Raw genomic sequence first — 22,736 nt, 5'->3', positions numbered from 1 at the left:
TACATCCCATCCGCCAGACTGCAGAGACACCATTTAAAAAATGCACCGTCGCCGTCGAATCGCGGGCGTCCTCTACGCGGCCGCCCCGAGCTCGGCTCCCTAAGCTAATGACCACCAGCTGGGTTAGCGAGCCGGGCCTGCGAGCCGGGCCGGGCCTGAGCGCCCCTCACGCCCACGACCACCACCGAACTCGGGCCCCGCTCCGGTCGGCCTCCGGGAAAATAAGGACCGGGGAGAGCCGGTGCCGCCCGTGCCGCAGCGCAAACGCCGCTCCGCAGGATCGACAATAAAAGGCAACATCCGCAGCCGCTCTGAGGAGGAGAAGGGCGCCAAGGAGAGCCGCCACCGCCTGCCGCCGGCCCCGGCCCGCCCGGGCGCGGGGTGGTGCGGCGCGGCCGAGGACGCGAGCCCAAGTGGCGGCGGCAGCGGCGGTGGCGGAAGTGGAGTGGGGAAGAGGGGGTGGTTGTTAGTGTTTGGCGCCGGCGGAGGGAGTCATTCCTGCAGCTGCACTTCCGGTCGGCATTTTGTTCTGAGAGGGAGAGACGGAACGAGAGAGAGACACACACAGGGCTCCTTCCCCCCCCGCCCTCCCCCCCCTCCCTCCGTCGGTACCGACTCACCCGACACCACCAAGCCGCAGGGAGGGACGCCCCCGCCGACAGGAGGATTGGTTCCCGGGCCGGCGGCGATGCCCCCCCGGTAGCTCGGGCCCCCGGTCGGGTGTTTGTGAGTGTTTCTATGTGGGAGAAGGAGGAGGAGGAGGAAGAAGAAGCAGCGATTTGTCTTCTCGGCTGGTCTCCCCCCGGCTCTACATGTTCCCCGCACTGAGGAGACGGAAGAGGAGCCGTAGCCACCCCCCCTCCCGGCCCGGATTATAGTCTCTCGCCACAGCGGCCTCGGCCTCCCCTTGGATTCAGACGCCGATTCGCCCAGGTAAATTCCTGCTCTTTATTTCGGCGGCGGCGGCGGCGGCGGCGCCAGGTCCTCAGCGTCTCTCCTCCTCGCTCCCCTCCCCGCCGTTTCCTTAGCGGCCCCAGGTCTCCTCCACGGGCGAGTCTAGAGTTCGCTCCTCTCTGGTGGCAGCCGCCCTGGGTGGCGGTGGTTTTGTACTCTCTCCCGGCCGGCTCCGGTGGCGGGGACTGGGCTCCTGCCGGGCGGCCGGGGAGGCGTAGGCCCGGCGGAGAGTGCAGGCCGCGGGCCAGCGGAATCTACTTGAGCTCGGGGATTAGGAGAGCTCCGGGCTGAGCGGAGCTACTGCTGGTCGGTGACAGGCCTCGCCCGGGAGAAGAGCCGTAGCTAGTGAGGAGGCGGAAACAATACAACTAACAGCAAATGTGCCCTGCTCGTCCCCATATTTACAACTTTCCTGGTCCGGGAGTGGGGAACGTCCCAGTGAAACAAACAACCCCCCTTCTTCCCCCTGTGACCCCATGAAGGGAGGAAGTAGTTTCAGTTAGTGAGACAAATGTAAATACTCAGACACGGATCCAGTGGTAATTCTTGCCCTGTGTAAAACTTGTTTGGACATTAGAAAGTTAATAAAGACTCATCTTCTTTTTTGAAAGAATTAAATTGCCCACATGAATATTTAATACAGAAGACCATAGTGTGGTAGACACTGCATATGCTCCCCCCCGCTTCACCAAGAGCTTTTATGTTGTTGTTTGACAGTGTGTGTTGCACATGGACTTTTATTCAAAGGCGAGTGTAAAGTACTTGACAGGTTTACCCTGCCACTTTAGATTTGTGTGCGTTATATAAGGACAATTTTAAACGGCTATACATGAAATACTCAGGTACTTCCTGATCTAAGCGTGTGGAAGCAGGAGAAGAATATTGTTTTGAGAATTGTACCGAGGTACAGATAAAACCCATTTTCTCTAAAAGTATAGAAATGAAGTTATGCTTAAAATCCCAGGGAGGTTAAAAAAAAAAAAAAAAAAAACGTAGAAGGTGCCATCCTTTCATGTCAGGGCAGATCTTCTTGAGGTCCCAGGATTGTCATTGGCTGTTTGTGCCCATGATGTTTGACTGTGTAATGAGAGAGGTGTCATTTTAATAGGTCAAATGTATCTGTAAATGCTAGAGAAAAATACAGTTCTTCCTTAACAAATTCTGGTTCACGAGTAAGTAAAGTGTTCAGAGGTTGTTTATTGAGGTGTTGGAAGGGTAGGTTGGTAAAGGGAAAAACGATCAGTTTAAAAGTGCTCAGCCATACAAATTGCATAGAAAAAATAAATGTACCTGGCATTAGACTTTTTTGATACTTTGTCTCATATTCACTGAAGGAAAACTTTCACTGGTTAGAATGAAGCAACACTGATCAACAAAGTCCCTTGTTTTACTAATGGGTGTTACATTAGTTCGGATTTTTATGTGTCTCATCAAATTATTATTGTCATTGTAGAATAAGTAACTTTTCTGAAGGTTATTTTTGAGTTTAGCCCTCTGCTTAAAATAAATTGTTGTACATTTCCAGCAAACGTATGGGTAAGTGTTAAAAAGAGTGAAGTTAATATAGCTGTCACGTACTAGGCATGTTTTTAATGCTATAAATCCGTGTAGTAGTCAGTAGCGTGTCCGTGATTTGTATTGGTCAGGGAGCAGTTTGAATTTTAAAAAGCCTGAAGCTCCTGCTGAGCCCCAATCCCGGCCTCCCTCCCTCCCACTAATCTCCCATTCCTGTCTTTGTGCTGCCTGCTCCTGTTAGACACTGTTTGCTACAGGGCCTCAGGCCTACACTGGGTGGGGGGCAGGCGAATGGGGGCTTGCTGGGGGGGAGGGAATACAGAAGGGAGGAACACTTCACATCTTAAGCAGAGGGTTTGGGACTTGGCGGGGGCGGGTGGGTAAGGGTTTCAGTATGAATGTTTGAAAGGCCCTTAAATGAACCTGTGATGCCTTTACAACTTTTATTTAAATAAAACACGGAGATGTATGTCAAAGGATGAGCGTGTTTCTACTAAAGGTAATGGAAAAGAGGAGTTCTGCTTGCTTAGTTTTCAACAACAGAAGCAACTTACTTTTAGAGTTTTATAGTTAAAGGGAGCTTTCTTACACAGATGTTTGAATCAATGTGTTAGATATGTTTCTGTGATTGATTTTTTTCTTGTGACTTTGATTAAAGTGAATTAGTTCTTACCAGATCTTATTTTCCCAGTTCTACATATTGAGTGTTTTGTAAGTAATACAGGTTGTGTGATAGCTTTCATTAAGTTAGTGTAAACATTTTAAAGTAAATTGAAAATATTTTTTGTTTGATCCAAACCAATTATATGGGTTATTTTTAAAGGAGGAAACATTATAAAGCTCAAAAAAAAAAAAAAAAAAAAAACTAAACTTGAACTTTAAAATTTTTGACAACTTAGTTGGAATGAATAATTTGTATTTCCCTAGAGATTATAAATACTCTGCTCTACCTCCCCTGTATTGGTTATATGGATAGTCACCAGTGGCTATTTTTGTATTTCTACTGTTATTTTTCTTAGTTTAGTGAAAGAAGACCCTGTAAGTGTTCCAGTAATCTTGTAATGTTAGTTGTATTATTTGGAGAAATAATTTCTAGTATTATTCAACAGTGTGGTTTATTGTTTCTCTCGAGTCTGCAGAGATACCAATAACTTATAATAATTACTTGAAAAGAAAGTAGCTTTAAAGTAGTGAAAGCCTAATATATCAAATTAAAATTGAATATTAAATACTTAATTATTTTTAGTGTTTTGTGAAGAGTATGTAGGATGATTCTTCTTGGAACCATTCAGCAATTTGTTTACTAAAGTTATTGGAAAGCATTTTGAACCTGTGCTAGGGATTATTATAATACTGTCCCCTTTAAGAAGAAAGAAATCGTATTTGAAGAAAAACTGTCTATTTCAGATTATCTTTGGTGATGGAAAGTGAAAGTTTTTAGTATGGTAGTAAACCAGGTTTTGTTTTTTGCATAGCAGTCATTATTAAATTTCACAAATACTATGAGCAAAGCTATACCAATTTAAATATGAAGTCTTTTTTATTTGGAGCCAGACTAACCAACTCAAACATGTATTTTCTAAAACTATTATGTTAATTTAATATTTAATATTTTGGTACTAACCCATCATCAAACTGCTATAGAAACATTTGAACCCACCATATTTTGGCATATCCTATATTTATGTGAAAATCAGTACAAGAGTAGATAAACTTCCAAGTTTGATTTTGATATAATTTATTTAACTTTCCCCACCCATTGCTTATTAGGAAAAGGATAATTTGTGAGTAATTCTGGAATTTTAAAATATGATTTTAGCTTTATATGAAGTGATTGTGAAGACTGGGGTAAATAAAAATTCCTTTTAGAAAAATGTGACTTCGATGCTGTTGATCACATTTATTTGCTATAAAATGAGTAGGAAATTACTGACTGGGAACTTTATAGAAACCTGGTAATGAACTGTTTAGATGCAGATACTTATTTTAATATCCTGAGCATATTAAGTTGACTTTGGTGGTAATTTATGGTACTACATAGCCTTTAAAAATAATTTCAAAATATACTTTTTAAGCACAGCTTTTCTATTTTTAGCAGTTGTCATTTATAATTATTCTTTGAGTTTTTAAAATGGTTCTTTTTCAAGGTGACCTGAGTTTATTTTTAAATATTCCCATTTCCCTGTGAGAGAAGTGACCAGCATGATTTCCATTTTTGATGAAAAACTTGATACTCAGAGGCCATGTGATTTGTGTCAATTCATGTAGTGAATGCCAATAAGGGATTTTCTTGCTCTTACTAGTTTTTTATTAGATTATTTACTTTAAGGAAAGTGTCAGCCCTGCCCATGAAGCTAGGTATTGCTGTTGCTCAGTGCTGACTCTGATACCTTATGTGACTTTTTCAATGATCAGAGTCCAATGTGCTTTTTTTCCTCGTCTTTTTTTTTTTTTTTTGAAGATTTTATTTATTTATTTGACAGACAGAGATCACAAGTAGGCAGAAAGGCAGTCAGAGAGAGAGGAGGAATCAGGCTCCCTGCTGAGCAGAGAGCCCGACATCGGGGCTCCATCCCAGGATCCTGGGATCAGGGCCTGAGCCTAAGGCAGAGGCTTTAACCCACTGAGCCACCCAGGCGCCTCGCTCTTTCCTCTTTTTTTAGGGAGATATGATACCTGTCTCTTCATTGTATTTTCCTGGTATGAAGATTGTACTTTTACATTAGAAATCCTGACCTTGTATGCATGTTTGGTGTTTGAATGATTGAATTTATTTACATTTTGTCCCTCTTGAAGAATGTGTATCAATTAACTATATTTGTAATAAATATATAATGACTCATGCAAGTGTTTTTATGGAGTGGAATTTTAGTGTTTCTAGTTGATAAATACCATGTCTTGGGGCACCTGGGTAGCTCAGTCGGTTAAGCATCTGCCTTGGGCTCAGGTTATGATTCCAGGGTTCTGGGATAGAGTTCTGCATCTGGTTCCTTGATCAGGGAGTCTGTTTCTCCCTCTGCCTGTCACTTCCCCTGCTTGTGTGTGTGTGCGCCCATGCTCTCTTTCTCTTTCTTTCTCTCTCTGACAAATCTTTAAAAAGAAATAATAAATAAAAATAAAATAAAAGTACCATGTTTCTACTTGGTTGTCATTGTAATTTTAAAAAGTATTTTATGTGCTCAGAATTTTTTACCCAAGTAAGTAATAAAAATGATTGTAATTATTTAGCTTACATATTATTTTGTTTGGCGTAAATCTGGGGTCAGTTTTAATGAATTGAATTTTGTCAGAATGCATATGTTTTAAGGCATCTTTCTTTCTATTTCCAAAGTGATACTGTTAGGAGAGAATATTTCTTAATATAGCATTGCCAGCTAGATAAGATTTTGAGGGCTTACTATGTGCCAGGAACTGTGTTAAGTATGCCCCGATAATATTATCTCATTTAAAATAAGTTTAGGAAATAGAAACAGTAATCCACAATCTACAGATGAAGAAACCGGCTGGAAAGGTTAGAAAATTGCCCATTGTCTTAGATTAGTAAATGATCAGTCTGATTTATATATTTTCTTAAGGATTTAGGATTCCACATTTCTAGTTTTAATAAAATCTTCATTTCTTTTTGTTGCTCAGTTAATTCAGTACTTACAAGTCATGTAGTCAAGGAACCTGTGTACTTTGGGCAATGAACTAAAACAGAAGTCAGAGTGTATATTCTATATATAATATTTTTGAAATCACCAAATCTTTACTACCTTGTATTTTAGTGTTAAGCAATTTGTGTAATTTTTACTGTTTAAATTTTTTATTGTTGAAATTGTCAAAGCAATGATTTCTAGAAAGGGAAAATTCAGCTTCAGAGAGTGATTTCATTCATAGAAATGTATGTGACCAATTGTAATATAGTAGATGAATCTATAAATTAGTATAATTAAAAAAAATTTAGTGTTTCTATAGCCAAAGAATGTTAATCCTTTCAAAATCATCAACTTGGGAAGTTGTGCGCTTATTTTAGAACTTTTGCCATGCAATCTTACAGGGATTCCTTTAGTGAATACCTTTAAAGCCTTTGAGGTAGTCTTTTTTTTTTTTTTTTTTTTTGTCCTTAATGGCAAATCTTTATCTTCAAGGGTGATTTTGAGTTTTAGAGACAGTAAAAAGCAATTTAGAACTTAGTTTAAGAAAACTGAGATTTAATAAGATCTTTTTTGTGTGTGTCAGATACTGTATTGAGTGGTTTACATTTGTAATATGTAATTTTTTAAAAAAATATTTTATGTATTTACTTGACACAGAGAGAGAGCACAAGCAGGGGGAGCTGCAGACAGAGGGAGAGGGAGAAAAAGGCTCCTCTCTGAGCAGGGAGCCCTTTGTGGGGCTTGATCCCAGGACCCTGGGATGGTGACCTGAGCCGAAGGCAGGCACTTTAACGGACTAAACCACACAGGCACCTCTGTAATATGTAACGTTATTGAGTGATTTACATCTACCATGAATCTTCAGGGTATATGAATCTGATTGTGTTTATTATTCTGAGATATTTGAGAAAACTGAAGTATAGAATGATTAAACGACTAGCCGAAGGTCCCATAGCTAACAAGTGGAGGAAAGTAGAGGAAGGACTCCAAAGTTGATGCTTTACCTATCAGCCTTAACCACTACACTCTTTATCATGTTTTGAACCTCTTAGCTACCCAGTGAGGTTAGTGATGTGTTCTTTTTTTTATAGACAAGGAAGTTGAGGCTCTTCATGTTTAAGAACCTAGACCAGAGTGGCAAATCTAATAACTCTTAGAGGTAGGACTGCAACCCAATATACCTAATTCTAAAATGTCTTTCCGTTCTAGCACCCTGCCTCTTCAAGATATATAATACACTTTTTGATGAAAAGTGTACGCTTCGCTATAAAGCAGTGAAACTTTTTATGTCGTATAAAGAGGAATTCTAAAATATTTTTGTTAGTTATAAATGATTATTTGATTAGTCTTTTATGTAAAATACCTTAGTTTATACCTCATATAATATACAAAATGTATACACAAATATGCATTTAAGTAGGATATTTATTTTTAAATATATGCATATTGTATTTATGGAAATTGGCAAAATGTGGAAAAGGCACTTTCTTTTTCATGATACTGTGATTCAGTTATAAAAATGTCAAGAATTAAAAACTATTTTAAAGAATACACTAAACTTCCAACATAGTTTATGTAGGTAAATTGTTTTGCTGTCTTACATGTGTGTAACATCAGTTAACAAGAATGTACCAAACTTTTAACGTGTTCTTTTATATATGTTTTATATATGTTTGGCCAGAAAGGAAAAACATTTTCAGTGTACAGAAACATGGAATTAGCATTAATTAGTTTACTAAAATAATTTTTTATCCCTGGTCTGTGAGTGGACTTTTTGAGAAGTAACACACATAAGATTTTTAGATCTCCTGAAAAATTCAGAAGCTGTGACATAATTTTGAAATACTCAATTCCTTTTTGTTGCATTTATTTGGGTCATTTGTACTTCTCAGTCCTTTTGTCTTATGCTGATGAAATGTATACTAGTTTTAATAGGAGTACTTTTTTTTTTTTTTTTAAGATTTTATTTATTTGACAGAGATCACAAGGAGGCAGAGAGGCAGGCAGAGAGAGAGGAAGGGAAGCAGGCTCCCCTGAGCAGAGAACCCGATGCGGGGCTCGATCCCAGGACCCTGGGATCATGACCTGAGCCAAAGACAGAGACTTTAACCCACTGAGCCACCCAGGTACCCCAGGAGTACTGTTTTTTAACAAGTTATTGATTCTAGGTACCTGAAGAACTTACAGTGCTTAAAACACTAATGAATTATTAAAACTTAAAATATAGTTTACTCTAAAAATTTTAATCTTTGATTTTATATTTAATCTTTTAATTTGCAAAACGAAAATGTCTTTGAAATTAATCCTAATAAGGAAAATAGATCACTGACTTTTCTGAACACTTCTACTTTGTAACCTTTTCGAGAATTTTAAACTGGCTTTGAGTTGTCTTTATCTGATAGAATTGTAGGTTGCCAATTTCCATCTAAAGAAATTGATCGTCTGAATTAGGCTATATGTAATTTAGTTTTTCCTTGGTAAAGACCAAGTTGAAATTTTATGAGACTGTAAATTGGGCATAGCTCCATCTCCCTTTTTAAAATACCATTCTTAAAAAATTGATGCACATGGCACGTCACCCCCACCCCCGCATTTCTATGTCTCAGAAAACTCCAAAGTTTAAAGTTGACATGTAATGCCCTAAAAGATACTGTTATCATTCTTTCCCATTTGAGAAAAGAGTTAAGAAACCAGTGTTCATGCCATAACCTGCCTTCAGACATACATAACATATGCTTTTAATTTAACTCTATTATTCATTTTAATTTTTCCTTTTTCCCTTTCTTAAGTGTTTCTTCCTATCTCTGTCACTTTGTCCTAAGTGAAAATTTTTTATAGCACAGTGAATACAGTTGGTGGTGTTAATGTGGATGTTTCTGTAATGTATTATTTCTCTTCATGAAACATTGAGCATTTTGAAAGTCCTCAAATTCTGAGATCTTTGTAAGTTCAAGATGCTAGTGAGAAAGTATTGATTATTAACTGTGAAAACATATTTTTGTGTACCAGTCCTGCTTTCTTACATAGACATGTGTTACTTCTTGAAACGTCTACTCACAGATGAGAAATATATTTTAAGGAGAAAGAGAAAGCATGGCCTTTTTTTGTGAAAGTTTCTCTGGTTATTCCATGTCATAACATTTGTTAGTTTATTACTTGTATCTCTTTGATAAAGTAATTTGTTTCTGTGTCTGGAAGCCATACTAAGCCAGCAGCTATCTGAGAGCAAGGAGACCTGCATTTCATCTTTATGTCTGTAATATTATCACAGTGCTTTTCCTGTTTTGCAAGTATTCAGTACATTTTTGTTGAACTGATTGATTAGAGTTGAGCTATATGATATTTACTGAAGATACATTTCTAAACCTAAGCTTAGTAAGTGGCAAGTATATGTGCTAATTTTGAAATATAATTGTCTTAGATATATATGTGTTCTTAACGCTTCTTCCTTCTTGGATAAGACCACTTTGTTTACATACATCTCAACAATGGACACATACAACTTGTGTGTAAAAATAAAAACTCAAAACAGAGTTCCTTTTTGAGTTGTTAGCAAGGACTGTAAAGTATATGAAGGGATTTTTGTTTGTTTGTTTTGGTCCCTCGGGTGATAGAATTTGGAATAAGATACTGAGGGAAGGTATCCAAATACTCTCTTGTTTTAAGCTCAATATTGATTTATTATAGTTTTAATCTTCTTTGCTAATTTATGTTTTGTGCATAGTAACAGTGTGGATAAGTTAACTATGATGAGACATACATTACAGTACATTAAAAATGCTATTCATGGATGCCTAGGATGCACAGTAAGCATCTGCCTTCGGCTCAGGTCATGATTCCGGGGTCCTGGGATCAACCCCTGCCTGCATGGACCTCTGCATCAGGCTCCCTACTCAGTGGGAAGTCTGCTTCCTTCTCTCCCTCTGCCTCTCCCCCTGGCTTGTGCTCTCTCTCTATCTCATTCACTCTCCCTTAAATAAAATCTTTTTTAAAAATGCTATCCATATAAAATAGTGCTATTCATATAAAATTTTAGGTGACTGAAATTTGAAAATTAAAGTGAAGCTTATTGAACTGTACTTTACACAGTAAAAGTCACTGTTTGAGGTACACAGTTTGATAAGTTTTGACAAACATGTTCAGTCTCGCAACCTCCACCACAATCAAAACATAGAATGTTTTCATCACCCCAAAAAGTTGCCTTATGTCCTTTTGCAATCAGTTTCCTACCTCTGTTCCAGCCCCAGCAACCACATGTAATTTCTGTCTTTATAGTTCTGTCTTTTCTAGAATGTCATATAAATGGAATTGTAAAGTATGTAGGCTTCTGTGGTAAGTTTCTTTTGCTTAGCATAAGGCTTTTGAGATTCCATGTTGTTGCAGGTATTAGTAGTTTGTTGGTGACTGCATTTTGAAATTGAATTAGAATACCTTTTAACTTCGGTACTACTGTCAAAAACTGTACGGCTTTGGATATTTCTCTCATCTTGTGGCTGTTTTACATATATACTGAATTTATGGATGTTTTTATGTATGCATTATGTATGTATGTATGTATTGGACATAATGTTATTTGCTCATTTTTACCCCTCACCTCCAAAAAATTTGTAATTGGTGTTATTAGTGACATTTATTTATATTAGTTAATTCTGTCAAGTTAGTGCTCCACCAACCAGGTAAAATAGACATTGCCCTCTTTTTCATCACAATTAAAATAGGTAGCATCATGTATTTTGAACATCTAGTACATAGAAACTGGAATAAGAAATGAGGGATGGTACAAGAATAACTTTGTCAAAAATTGAGTTCATGTTTTAAGTTTAATGTTTGTTATTTATACTAAAAATAGAGCATCAGTTATAGTGAAGAGCAGTTAATGCTTCTCTTTTAATGCTTAAAGTGAGAGAAGCAGTGCTGTTTACTGAAAGTTGGGGCAGATAATGAGTAAAGGACCATTTTCTGGTCATTTTATTTGACCACCTTTTTTGGGTTTTTTTGCCACTCCCTTTTTGAAACCCCTTTCTCCCTTGGGTCCAGGGATATCTGTCTTCTATTTTTCTTCCCCTCTGTATTTGACCTCTCATTTGTAGACTCTTGCTAGTTCTTCCTCTTCTCCTCACCCCTTAAATATTGGTGTTCATTCCCAAGGTGGTTTGTAAGCTTTCGTTCTGTTCTCCCTTCCTGTTAATCTTATCTAGTCATACAACTTTTTATGTGTTTGTTACCTGGATGCTGATGACTGATAAATTGATCTCCAGAATGATATATTTCTCTCTGAGACAGATCCATCTGTCTAGCAGGCACCTCCTGACGTCCTGTAAATACTGTAAATTCAAAAGTATATAAGTCTGCACTCATCCCTCAGTTGTTCCCTACTCTTACCACTATCCCCCCCAAAAAGAAAGAAGCCTATTCTTAGAACAGTGTGAAGTAGGTGAATCTTTCTACCGTCACCTCAGCTCCCTAAACTGAAAACTTGGTGATAATGCTTGACCCTTTTCCTTTACTGTACCTTTAACCCAGTTGTTCACCCAGTGCTGATGTTTGTTAGCATCTCTGAGTACCACTTCAATCCATCCCTCCTCTGCTGTTTTTGATTCATAGAGTGGATGTATATATACAACTTGTCAGTTGGAATAACTTCTAGTATTCTAAGAAGACAGCAATTATGAAAGATGTGTTTAGTGTTGGGATATTTTTTTATATGCTTGAGCTCTGGTATTTAAAATTAAGGTATATACACGATGCCTGGGGGGCTCAGTTGGAAGAATATGTGACTTGAACCCCACGTTTGGTATAGAAGTTCCTAAAAATTTTTTTAAAAATAAAATTAAGGTCTAATCTTTATTAACATTCATGCTTTATAGCCTAAATGAGACTGTTTTCTGTACACATTTCCACTAAATCAAATTTTGGGGGCTTCTGACTTATAGTCCAGTATATCGACTAGAGTAGTTTGCTGCCTCTGTCCTTTTAGAGTACTATAATTCATAAATGTGTACATTCATTTCAATACTGTGTTCACATATTAAGGAGCAAAATCTGAGAGGAAAATGGGAATGTTGGAGGAAAGGGTAAAGGAAGGGCTTTTAAATTAACTTTCCTAAAATAAATAAATAAACAAATAAACTTTCCTGTAGTATGGAAACAAGTTCACTTGATTAACTTTCACTTTTATTGCAGATAACAAAATTATAGAAACAAATGCGGTGGGATATGATACCGTTCAGTTGCTAGGCATTCAAACATTTTTCATGGCAAGAGTCAGATATATTATAACTGTATTACTTGTTAGTGAAGTTATTGCTGGTGGTTTTGTATAACCTTAAAATGTTTCCTCCTTAGAATGAGAAGTCACTCCCTTCACTCCCTATTTGAACAAAAGGGTCTGCTTAGAGTTACTGGTTTAAATGATCCTGAATATCTTTTGTGAAGGACACATTACAGTGTGATGCTAGCTTGAAAAAGTAAACCTGTCTTCACTATATCTAGAGTTTATAACTTAAATAATAGGTGCTATATTTCACTCCAGTGCTAATTAACATGTTTTTGAGAAAATGGGATCAATCTAAAGGCAGTTTATAAAGGCTGATGGGAGAACCCTGTCTTTATTGAGTCTTTGGTACCTTGTACATAGCAACCATTCAACAAGCAATTGTTGAATAAATGAATTTAAATTATGTTTCAGTTTTGGGGCTCAGGACTAATTGGACTGACAGAAGATAGGTGGGGCATGTTAAACATTAAGTAAGTTTAATGGAAGGAAGAAAGAAAGCACAAAGCCCAGAAAGGTCATACAACATTTAAAGTAAAGAACTAGTATAATTTAGTTAATTGCTTGTATTTGGATAATTACATTTGCTTAGCTGGATAAAAGAAAAATCTGTATACAAGTGTTTTGGATTCTTTCTAGTCTTTTATTCCTGCTTCATCTTTGCTTCTGGTTTCATGTATTGTCTCTGTACTTCCATCTTCACTGCTAAGGGAGAGATTTGTAGGTTCAAGGCTAAAATGACCTCCAAAATCCAGGTATACATATTCAGAACGGGGAGTTGGCGGGAAAGGGAGAGAAGTGTAGTTTTTCAGTCTTTTCCAGTTATTCAAGGTTTGTAGTGTATGTCAGAGTGCCATTGCAGGTCTTCAGTATTCAGATGAAGAGGCCTAAAAACTAGAATTTAAAATGACTTACAATTTGCAACAAGTTTGTTTGTGACTGTCCTAGGCTGTAGTTTAGTATCTGAATCTCTAATATGCTGTCCATCTGTTGAGCCACACTGCCACCTACATGAGTTACCATATGATTTTCGTGATTCTGATTCTTTTCAACTAGAAGATGGCCACCAGAATTTTAGTGTTCTTTATAAAGACTTCATAGTACACCAGTTCTCCATTTCCTTAGGTTTTTTTTTTTTTTTTTTTTTTTTTAACGTGAAACTACTTACGGTTTTCTGGTATGCTAAGTAAGGCCAAATTGTGGGATTTATAACTTAGAATCTTTTAAGAATTTCAGAGTTAAAAACTTTTTTATTTTTTAAATATAAGCATGGTGTTTGGAAAATAAGAAAAATGTCTATAATCTCATATTTTAGGTTTTTCCTACTAAGTTTTCAATAAAAATATTTATATGAATGTAATTTTAGTTAAATATGTATTCATGGTATAAATTATACATACATTGTCCTGTTTTCTCAAGGTTGTCTCATGAAGGTTTTCTTCCTTTCCTCTGTAGTGTTCATAATTATTTAAAATGTTACCCCAGGGCACCTGTCTAGCTCAGTCAGAGGACATGTGACTATCTCTCTCTTTTTTTTTTAAGATTTTATTTATTTATTTGAGAGAGAGAAAGAGAGAGAGCATGAGAAGGGGGAGGGCCAAAGGGAGAAGCAGACTCCCTGCAGAACAGGGAGCCCAATGTGGGACCAATCCTGGGATTCCAGAATCATGACCTGAGCCATGAGCCAAAGGCAGGCTTAACCAACTGAGCCACCTAGACACCCAGAGGACATGTGACTCTTGATCTTTGGGTTATGAGTTTGAGCTCCAGGTGGCGTGTAGAGATTACTTAAATAATAATTTTTTAAAAACTTTAAATAAGTAACCCAATAGTTTTGTCAAAGGATGAACCATAATTTCCTTAGTCATTCTGTTGGACATTTTATTTGCTCTCACTTTTTTCTGTATAAAAATAAGGCATTGGAACATCTTTACATGTACTGTTTTCCCCCTTTGGAGGTTCCCATAAGTGGAAGCTGGACCGAAAGTTTGAACATTTTTATGGCTCTTAATGTGTATTTCCAAAAATAGTATTAATATGTATTTCCATAATCTGGACTTTTATTCATGTTTTAATTCATTCAGTAAATGCACTTTTTTCCCCATATAGATGCAGATTCCCTGCTAAGATTATTCTTAGGTTGTTTAACTGCTCCTCTTTCCTATTGTTGTGGGAACTTCTTGAAGATGAAAATCACAGACTTTTTCAAACTGGGTGTATCATTTGGAGGTATGTAGTGAAATTAACATAGAATCTAATTTAAGCTAGCTACTGCCCAGGCGACATTTAGGCCAGTCATTAAGCTCATTTCTTCAACTGTAAACTGAAGGAGTCCTCAGGTATTCTCAGGTTTTAGGATTTTTATGGACAAAGCAAAAGGAAAGAAAGGATTTAGATAAATGAAAGAAGGGAGTAGTCTCTAGAAGTAAAATTGCAGTTAAAGGATCATCCATTTTATATTAGCAGAAAATAAAACAAAAGAAAATGGTAAGGAGATTTCTAGATCAGAACATACTAAAAAGAAAGGTAAATTTTTAGGTAGGTACTAGTACTTACTCCTAATATCTGAGGCATGAAATATCTAGTATGGTGTGGACATGGCCATGATCTCACACCATTCTCTTATTCATCAAACATTGATTGTTACCTATGTCTCAGAACATGTAAGATATTAGAGATGGTGAACTAAAAGACTCTGGCCTTGCCTTCAAAGATTTTTTTTTTTCTTTTAAGATTTTATTTATTTATTTAACAGAGAGAGTCATAGTGAGAGAGGGAATACAAGCAGGGTGAATGGGAGAGGGAGAAGCAGGCTTCCCACTGAGCAGGGAGCCCAGTGTGGACCTAGATCCCAGGATCCTGGGATCATGACTTAAGCCAAAGGCAGATGCTTAACAACTGAGCCACCCAGGCACCCCAAGGATCTCTTTTTTTTTTTTTTTTGTAAGGAGAGAGAGCATTAGGGGGAAGGGGGCAGAGGGAGAGGAAGAGAGAGAATCTTAAGCAGGCTCCAGGGCCAACATGAAGTGTGATGCAGGGCTCCATGCCAGGACCCTGAGATGGTGACCTGAGCAAAAATCAAGAGTCAGATGCCTAACCAACTGAGCCACCCAGGTCCCCTCTGGGATCTTAAAGTCTAATATAGACAGATAAAGATTATATTACAGTATTAAGATTGAATAAAAGGAGCGCTAAGAGAAATCACCTAATTTGGCCTAAGATGAGGTGTAAACTAAGCTTTGAAAGCCATTAATTAGATTTGGGAGCCTAGGGGGCTGGGGCAACAGTTTGATTTTGGAAACTGCAGATGCTCAGATTCTTGGAACACAGGGCTAAAAAAGGAGCATGCCATAATATTTGAAGCTGCAGAGAGGGATAGAATTCACATTATGAAGGAATGTATATGCCTTTACAAACTGCATTTTACTTTAAAAGCATGGGGAACCAAGAAATTATTTAGTAATGAAGTATGTTTTGTATTTGAAAAGTATTTTTTTGGCAGCGATGCAGAGATTAAATAGTAGGCAGAGAAAAGAAGGCTAGGGAACCAAATTACAAATTGATGAGGTCCTTAGTTAAGACAGTGAGAATGTGGAGGAGGATGCTAAGGAAATAGCCTGGATGCAGTTTGGTATTTTTATGTAGGTAGATTGGGTAATGGAGAATGAAAGGAGTCAAGGATGCTTCCTTGATTCTCAAGTTTCATACTTGTGGGGCTTGGAATGTGGAAGTTTCATACACTAATATCAGGAATATAGGAGAAAGTTTTAAGAATTGTACAGTGGTAATGTGGAAGAAGGGAGGGAGGTGATACTACAATTTTAAGCATGTCAAGTTTAACCAGCCTGTGGGACATTCATGAGTCAGGTGGATCTGGGAGTCTAAGTACTTCAGGTCTTTAGAACTCAGAAGAGATTAGGCTTTTCTTTGGCAAAGTACATAATTACGAATTGGTCTAGTAGAGGATTATTTTCATGAGGAAAACATTTCTAAATCTGTGTAGACTCTTTAAAAAGGACATGTAAAATTTAACTTTAAAACCATGTTGAAATCCTAGGATTCCTTTGTTTTCTCATTTGAGAATATCCAGTATAATAATCATTTTGTTATTATAGTTCTGATATAGATATACACATTAGAATTAGCACATGGCTTTTAAAGCCAGCATAAGTTAAATGACATTTGACTGCCAATGAATAAGAATATAGTCCACCCAGAGAAAGACAAATACTGTATGATTTCACTTTTATGTGGCATCTAAAAAACAAAACAAATGAATAAACAAACAAAAAAGCAGGAACAAACCCACAAATATGAAGGACAACTTGTGGTTGCCGGAGGGGAGGGGAGTTGGGGGGGGATGGACAAAATGAGTGAACATGAGTGGGAAATACAAGCTTCTGGTTATGGAATGAATAAGTCACGGGAATAAAAGGTAGAGCATTGGGAATACAGTCCGTGGTATTATATTAGTGTTGTATGGTGACAGATGGTAGCTACACTTGTGGTAAGCATAGCATAATATATAAACTTGTTGAACATGTTGTGTATCTGAAACTAATGTAACATTGTATATCAACTATACTTCAATACAAAACAATTTTTTAAAGAGTTTATTTATTTGACAAACAGAGATCACAAGTAGGCAGAGAGGCAGGCAGAGAGTGAGAGGGAAGCAGGCTCCCCGCTGAGCAGAGAGCTGGATGTGGGGCTCCATCCCAGGACCCTGAGATCATGACCCAAGCTGAAGGCAGAGACTTTAACCCACTGAGCCACCCAGGTGCCCCATAGAAAACAAGTTTTTGTTTAAAAAGATACAAAAAAGAATACAGCCTAAGAAGCATTGTATCACTTTTCATATTTTAGACAGAATAGACAGTGAAAAATTTAGTGGCTTGGTCAAATTGTTGTAGACACTAATGGTTATTTGAAAATGACTTTCGAGGCTGACCTAGATCTCTCTAATCTTACTTAAATCAGGGTTAAAAGTAGTTTGGGTGATATACCATGTGTTTTTGTTTTTATTTCTTAAATCTTACTTGGTGTATATTACCAGAAGAGAACAATAATACCATTTCTTTTTGAGGTTTTGCTTTTCAGTTTATGGATCATACATTACTATGAACTGAGCATAACAAAATGAATGTACTTATATGACTGTTTTCTATTGTACAAGGCTCTTCCTAGGGCCTTTCTTTTAGCTTAATCAGAAGACTACTGCTTTGGTTAGTTTTATACTGAATCCATATACATAATGAGACCTTTTAGTGAGAAGTATGTTACTTTCTCATGGAGGGATTATCTTGACAAATATAATTAAGAATCTACTTTTAGAATAATTAAATGGCAGTGGCTTTTTATTTAAAGTTATTATCTGCAGGAATAAAGGAATGTGTGTGTGTGTGTGTGTGTAAAATATATATATATTATAAAGGAATCAAACTGATACATCAAAAATAATTGACCACATGTCATAATGTCAAAATGGAAATCATGCTTCCTAGAACCTAAGTACATTTAAGCAAATGTACTTTTGTTTTGTTTGATTTGGTTAAAGAGGTGGCATACCAGAATCATCTAGGAAATTTTTTCAAACTGTAATCCTATTCTGGAGATTTAAAGTAAGTTTCCCTGTTAGTTCTTCCCTTAAGCTTTTTAACCATTCCACAAGAATTAATTGAACACTGTATGCTTAGCAATGAATTCTAAGCATGTGATATTAAGATTTTTTTTTTTTTTTGTGGCTGCCTAAAAGATCCCTCTTTTGTTCTGTTCTGTAAAAGCATTATTTGTGAAGCATAAAGGAGCAAGAAACTGGTGAGTGGAATTATTAGTAAGTTAGAATGACAGAATGGAGAGATGCGTTGAATCCTGAAGAATGGAGGGGAGTTGCGGGATATTAGAGAGAACATAGAATTGAGGAAAGAAGTTAGCTAGCAGATACTATAAATGAATTTGGCAGAAGAATTGTTAAGAAATTGAAGTAAAAATTTTAAGATTGTATTTATTTGAAAGAGCGAGAAAGCGCACGTTCACACATGCAAGCACAAGTGGGAGGAGGGGTGGAGGAGGAGCAGACTCTCTGCTAAGTGCAGGATCCCAGAACACAGAGATCATGATCCAGTGGAAGTCAGATGCCCAACCTACTGAGCCACCCAGGTGCCACTAAAGTAAAACTTTAAAATACATATTTGTAACAGTACTTAAAATACAGCAAAAAATTATGAACTGACTGGTCTGTTCTTCAAGGTGGCTTATGTTTAAAAAGTTTTCTAAAAAGTCAAATGTTGGATACATACTGCTTCAGAATAACATGTAGAATGCTTAGAAATAGTTAAGTCCTCAGCAAATATTTGTTACTTTTATTAGTTGACAGCTGCCTTTCTCATTGTGATTTGATGAAAAATATATCCATGTCAAGCATATTCTTAAATGAAAACTAATTTGTGACATGTATAATTATTAGGAGGGAAGATATTTGATAAGCAAAGAAAAAGTAATCAAATTGGCTCAAGTTCATATGATATTGGAATATGAATACTTTTTCCTAATATAACTTTGCTTTGTACCCCAGATCAAGTGAGGTATCCCAGATAATAACTTCCTATACAAGGAACTTGATTTAACTCATCTCTAATATCTAATATCTATCTAATATCTAAAGTTAATTATGCCTCCAAAGGTGGTGTTACACTATTATGCATGACAGTATACATATATGTATAATATATAGATGTGTATCCACTATATTTTGATAACTCATTTTGTATTTTCTTGCTTTATATCTTTTAACCAGAACATTTATCTCTTTTTTCTCCATCTATCCAAATCCTGCCTTCTTTCTGTTGAGATCTTACAGGTTTTTTGGTGGTGGTAGAAGGTAGCAAAACAGAATTACCTAGGCTTTTTTTTCTCCCCAAGCTTATAATACTTGCCCCCTTTTCTCTTCCCCCCAATTCATATGATCTCTTTCTTTTCTAATACATACTTGTGTGGCAGAGTTAATTCTTTAAAGTTATATGTTGACTTCTTACATTTTCTTATTATATATCGAGCTACAGTTTGTTTTGTTTCATTTTACATTGTTTGTATTATCTTCTCAATTAGATGTAAATTTTTTTAGGGCAGAATCTGCCTTTGTTACCTGGTCAAGTGTTGTGCCTGGGGCAGCCCTTTGCTCGAGTTTGCTGATAATGTATGTGGCTCATCTGAACTAGATTTAAAAGATTTGGAAAATACCTCACATTCTCACAAACATAAAATTCACTCTTTTAAATTGTGCAGTGGTAAAAATTCAGTGGTTTTAGTTTATTCATAAAGTTGTGCAACCATCATCACTGTCTAGTTTCCAGAATATTTCCTCGCCCAAAAAAGAAACCCCATACCCATTAGGAGTCACTCCCCGTTCTTCCCTTTTCCAGTCTTTGGCTACCAGTATTCTACCTTCTGTTGCTATAGATTTCCTTATGCATAAGTGGAATCACACAGTTTGGCCTATTTGTATCTGGCTTCTTTCACTTGGTCTTCTATATTGTATCATGTATCAGTACGTCATTTTTTATAGTCAAATAATATTCCATTGTGGGAATATACAATATTTTGCTTAACCTTTTTTAGTTGATGGACGTTTGGGTTGTTTTTACCTTTTGGTTGTTATGAGTAATGCTGCTATAAACATTCATATACAAGTTTCTGTATGGGCATATGTTTTCACTTCCTCTGTGTAGATACATAGGAGTGAAATTTCTAAGGCATGTGCTAACCCTATAACTCGTTGCAGAACTGCCAGACTGTTTTCCAAAGAGGCTATATGATGTTAACAGTTCCGTTTTCAGTGTTTGAGATTCACATTTTTTCTCCATCCTCACCAATACTTGTTACTGTTTTTGAGTGTAGCTGTCCTAGTGGGTGTGCAGTAGTATCTCATTGTGGCTTTGATGTGCTAATGATATAGGAGCATCGTTTCATTTGCATATTGGTCATTTCTGTATCTTGTTTGGAGAAGTGTTTCTTCTTATCTTTTGCCCATTTTTAAATTGGATTTTCTGTGTTTTTATCATTCATTTAAAAGTTTTAATATATTCTGGGCCCAAGTCCCTTGTTAGATATATGATTTATAAATATTTTCTTTCATTTTGTGGGTTATTTTGCCACTTTCTTGATAGTGTCCTTGGACTCACAAAAGTTTTTTATTTTGATGATGTCCAATTTATCTGGGGTTTTTTTTGTTGTTGGTTTTTGGCGTGTGTGTGTTTTGTTTTGTTTTGTTTTTTGGTTGGTTGTGCTTTTGATGTCCGATTTAAGACATTTTAAGACCTATTTAAGTCTTTTTTTTTTTTTAAGATTTTATTTTTATTTATCATAGAGAGAGGGAGAGAGAGTGAGCACAGGCAGACAGAATGGCAGGCAGAGACAGAGGGAGAAGCAGGCTCCCTGCCGAGCAAGGAGCCCAATGTGGGACTCGATCCCAGGATGCTGGGATCATGACCTGAGCTGGAGGCAGCTGCTTAACCAACTGAGCCACCCAGGCGTCCCAAGACCTATTTAAGTCTTGTTTAAGACCCTGTCTAACCCAAGGTAATGAAAATTTACATCTATGTTTAGTTTTAGCTCTTACATTTAAGTCTCTGACCATTCAAGCTGATTTTTTGCATGTGGTATCAGGTAGGGGTATAATATCCTTCTTATACATGTGACTATTCAGTTATGCCATCACTATTGAAAAGACTATTCTTTTCCCTTCACATAGTCTTGGCACCCTTTAACATAAGAGTTTATTTCTGGACTGTCAGTTATATTCCATCCCATCTACTATAAGGGGTCTAACCTTATACCAGTATCATAGTGTCTTAGTTCCTGTAGCTTTGTAGTAAGGTTTGAAGATAGGAAGTATGAATCCTCTTGTTCTTTTTCAAATTTTTTTTGTATTTTTGGATATCTTGCATTTTCATATGAATTTTAGCATCAGCTCGTTCATTTCTGCAAAATAGGCAGCTACAAGGGGTACCTGGGTGGCTCAGATGGTTGGGTGTCTGCCTTCGGCTCAGGTCATGATCTCTAGGTCCTGCGATTGAGCCCCACATATGGCTCCCGGCTCAGCAGGGAATCTGCTTCTCCCTCTCCCTTTGCCTCTCCCCCTGCTCATGCTCTATCTCTCTGTCTCAAATGAATAAATATAATCTTTTAAAAAAATAGGCAGTTGGTAGGGGCGCCTGGGTGGCTCAGTGGGTTAAGCCTCTGCCTTTGGCTCAGGTCATGATCCCAGGATCCTGGGATCGAGCCCCACATTGGGCTCTCTGCTCAGCAGGGAACCTGCTTCCCTTCCTCTCTCTGCCTGCCTCTCTGCCTACTTGTGATCTCTGTCTGTCAAATAAATAAATAAAATCTTAAAAAAAAAAAGGCAGTTGTAATTTTGTAAGGGATTAATCTGTCTATAGATTAATTTGGGGAATATTGCCATCTTAATTATATTAAGTCTTCCCATCCATAAGTTTGGGGTGCTTTCTCATTGATTTCTTTCACTGAAAATGTGTTGTAGCTTTCAGTGTACAAGTGTTGCACTTCTTTTGTTAAATCTACTCCTAGATACTTTTTCTTTTTAATGCTATTATAAATGGATTTTTTTAAAGAATTTCATTTTGAGATTATTGGTAGTGTATGGCAGTACAATTGATTTTTTTTGTATAATGATCTTGCATCCTGTAAGAATTCCTTTATTAGTTCTAATTCATGCCCCTTTTTCTAAGGAGAATTTATGCTTGTTCTTCAGTATTGCTCATTTTGCCCTTCTCCAACCTTCCAAATACTACTCCGTTCCACAAGTAGCTACAAGGTAGAATTTTTACTATTTGTCTAATCTGGTGCCTTTGTGACTTGGGAAAACTTGTGCACATATAAAAAGTAAGATTAGATAGCTCAGAAGAAAATTTGTGGTCATATTTTGTCAGAATTTTCATTTTGTGGTATAGGATTAAAAATTGAGGAATTGTGGGACGCCTGGGTGGCTCAGTTGGTTGAGCAGCTGCCTTCGGCTCGGGTCATGATCCCAGCGTCCTGGGATCGAGTCCCACATCGGGCTCCTTGCTTGGCAGGGAGCCTGCTTCTCCCTCTGCCTCTGCCTGCCACTCTGTCTGCCTGTGCTTGCTCTCGCTTCTCTCTCTATGACAAATAAATAAAAAATTAAAAAAAAATAAATTGAGGAATTGTGGTCTAATATTTGAAACAATTTGTTTCACCTGTAGTAAGGGCCAGCTCAAATGTATGTTGCAGAATAAATGTCTGTTTTAGCAATATGTATAGATGGATGCAAAATAAATGTTCTTGGTCAGTAATTTCTAAAGTCTTCATCTTCCACT

The 22,736-nt window shown here is 37.2% G+C and overlaps 1 protein-coding gene across 2 annotated transcripts in view; it reads left to right on the top strand.

The window, feature by feature from the left end:
* Nucleotides 1-595: 595 nt before the first annotated feature.
* The window catches only part of NIPBL (NIPBL cohesin loading factor), a 204,686-nt gene continuing 182,545 nt past the window's right edge, over nucleotides 596-22,736 (top strand). Inside the window, exon 1 of one of the 2 annotated variants that reach the window (XM_044232579.1) lies at nucleotides 596-933. The gene's annotated coding sequence lies outside the window, so the exon portion shown is untranslated. The remainder of the gene's footprint in view (nucleotides 934-22,736) is intronic. The other variant, XM_044232572.1, reaches the window with a different exon arrangement.

The sequence above is a fragment of the Neovison vison genome, chromosome 1, assembly GCF_020171115.1.
Source record: "Neovison vison isolate M4711 chromosome 1, ASM_NN_V1, whole genome shotgun sequence".
NCBI classification, from domain to species: domain Eukaryota; kingdom Metazoa; phylum Chordata; class Mammalia; order Carnivora; family Mustelidae; genus Neogale; species Neogale vison.
The sequence above is the reverse complement of the archived record's forward strand: the minus strand, read 5'-3'. Positions and strand labels throughout refer to the sequence as shown.